Here is a 2,793-nt window from a genome sequence, read left to right on the forward strand (position 1 = left end):
GCTATAAATAGAAAGTAATTATATCAAAACACAACAATAAATGTAAGTACACAAAAAATAGAAACAATTAGTATATTACTATGTTAGTATATTAATATGTTATGCGTTGGATTTCCAACAGTAGTGCAGTGGTTTGGTTGGGTTGCTTCTAGAGATTTTTTTAATCTTTTCCCAAACTTCAACAAGTGAAGTTTGCTTGTTTATATTTTGTAGGAACTTCTTTTGTTTGTGCTGCTAAAGAAAGTAGAGTTTACAGAATTGTTTAAAATATGTTTTCTGTTTGATTTTCTTTAAAACAGAGCTGTATTTCCACATTAATTTTTTTACCTATGTTCCAGCCTTTAGAATTGTTTTGAGAACCTGAAGTTAAGCCATAAGCTCAAACTCATTCATTTACATACTTCATTTCCAATAATTTTATTGAAAACATTGTAATTTCTTCCTCATACTTAGAAAAGCTTTCGATATTAATCCAAGTTTTCCAACATCAGTATTCCCCGGACAACTGCCGCCGCCAACTGATCAGTAAAAATGCAAGTTGACAACAAAATCTTTATTACAAAAATATATTTATAATCACAGTCTCAATTCCTCATCTTGAGGAATAGTAGGAATGAGTTGGACATGAGAAGAGTTGAAGGTGGACAATCATTCGCCCTCCGGCACCCAATATACACCAAAATCCACTGTCAGGTTAAAGACAGCATCATGTCTTTAACCATGTCACTATGTCTTTAATCATGTTACTATGTCTATCCATAGTGATGGGTGATGGTATTATCTGACGGTCGGTAAACTGGCCCATTGACCCTGTAAAGATGGCCAAGATGAATTACTCTTAAAGTTAGTTCAACAGTAACATTTAAATTATAGCACAATTTAAGTCAAACATTAATCTACTAAACAAGACATAAAAGTTTTGGAAATATAATAATACTTACAGATTACCGAGAGGACCGTGTCCAATCCCGTATCCTCCGTCGTGTCCTAATCTGCCACCATGTCCGTTAGTAAGGTAGGGTAGTGCCACTGCCACGTACACCAGAGCCAGGAGTACCACCACCACCACCAGCTGAGGAAGAGGATGGGGTTAGTGACACGAGTTGTGGCTGTCGTCTGGCTAAAAATATTATCGGCAGCGCTGTTGTTGAAGACATTTAAGAAGTTTGTCTTGTATTTCTAGAGACATCAGCTCTCAAGATGGAGAACAATTCTTTGTAAGTATGGGCCGGGAAGACCTAGGGTATTGTGAGCCCCCACAGCACATTGTAATTTACATATGAACAACACTATATAAAGTTTTACTGATATGTTCAACATGAACGACTTAAGCCTATTACCAAAACATCCGTTGCCATTGTTATTATCTCATAAAACAGGAATAAATACAGTTGTACTCACAAGAGAGCGTAGAGCGGACATAATGCGGTGCTGTACAGTGAACTTAACTGTTCTTCCTCAGTGTGAAGACTGATGCCAGACCGTCTTACTGGGCGCTTATATGTGCCGGTCACACCCCGGGTCCTCTCACCTGCAGTTGCCACTTATGATTAACTCCGACTCTTGGCCATACTTACTGATATAAGTAAAGTTTACATGTACTTACAGTTTGGCGACAATTGGTGTACATCTTACAAGAAGTACAGCTCAACGATACTGAATGCTGACGTATTATAACAGTTAATAAAAATCATTGACTAGCAGCAAAGAGGGAAAATACTTGGATAAATCAACATAACTTTCCGAGTTGGAGAGAGAGGAGGTCAAGGCCGTAGGTCGATGACGCACTTACTGGAACTTCCCGGACAGGGCACTGATCCTCCGTGTCGTTGTAATATAGTGATGCTGGTTCTCTGTGATGCTGGAGTGTGGTGGTGGTGGTTCTCCGTGATGCTGGAGTGTGGTGGTGCTGGTTCTCTGTGATGCTGGAGAGTGGTGGTGCTGGTTCTCCGTGATGCTGGAGTGTGGTGGTGCTGGTTCTCCGTGATGCTGGAGTGTGGTGGTGCTGGTTCTCTGTGATGCTGGAGTGTGGTGGTGCTGGTTCTCCGTGATGCTGGAGTGTGGTGGTGCTGGTTCTCCGTGATGCTGGAGTGTGGTGGTGCTGGTTCTCCGTGATGCTGGAGTGTGGTGGTGCTGGTTCTCTGTGATGCTGGAGTGTGGTGGTGTTGGTTCTCCGTGATGCTGGAGTGTGGTGGTGCTGGTTCTCCGTGATGCTGGAGTGTAGTGGTGCTGGTTCTCCGTGATGCTGGAGTGTGGTGGTGGTGGTTCTCCGTGATGCTAGAGTGTGGTGGTGCTGGTTCTCCGTGATGCTGGAGTGTAGTGGTGCTGGTTCTCCGTGATGCTGGAGTGTGGTGGTGCTGGTTCTCCGTGATGCTGGAGTGTGGTGGTGCTGGAGTGTGGTGGTGCTGGTTCTCCGTGATGCTGGAGTGTGGTGGTGCTGGGTCTCTGTGATGCTGGAGTGTGGTGGTGTTGGTTCTCCGTGATGCTGGAGTGTGGTGGTGCTGGTTCTCCGTGATGCTGGAGTGTAGTGGTGCTGGTTCTCCGTGATGCTGGAGTGTGGTGGTGGTGGTTCTCCGTGATGCTAGAGTGTGGTGGTGCTGGTTCTCCGTGATGCTGGAGTGTAGTGGTGCTGGTTCTCCGTGATGCTGGAGTGTGGTGGTGCTGGTTCTCTGTGATGCTAGAGTGTGGTGGTGTTGGTTCTCCGTGATGCTGGAGTGTGGTGGTGCTGGTTCTCCGTGATGCTAGAGTGTAGTAGTGCTGGTTCTCCGTGATGCTGGAGTGTGGTGGTGTTGG

At 44.7% G+C, this 2,793-nt stretch overlaps 1 long non-coding RNA gene across 1 annotated transcript; it reads right to left on the reverse strand.

Moving 5' to 3' along the window:
* Positions 1–558: 558 nt before the first annotated feature.
* On the reverse strand, positions 559–1,475 carry LOC123756573 (uncharacterized). The gene is made up of 3 exons (XR_006772656.2): positions 1,402–1,475; positions 942–1,072; positions 559–810 (listed from the first exon to the last, which is right to left on the reverse strand). It is a non-coding gene; the product is annotated as an uncharacterized lncRNA (long non-coding RNA).
* Positions 1,476–2,793: the final 1,318 nt, after the last annotated feature.

This window comes from Procambarus clarkii, chromosome 25 (genome assembly GCF_040958095.1).
Source record: "Procambarus clarkii isolate CNS0578487 chromosome 25, FALCON_Pclarkii_2.0, whole genome shotgun sequence".
NCBI lineage: Eukaryota > Metazoa > Arthropoda > Malacostraca > Decapoda > Cambaridae > Procambarus > Procambarus clarkii.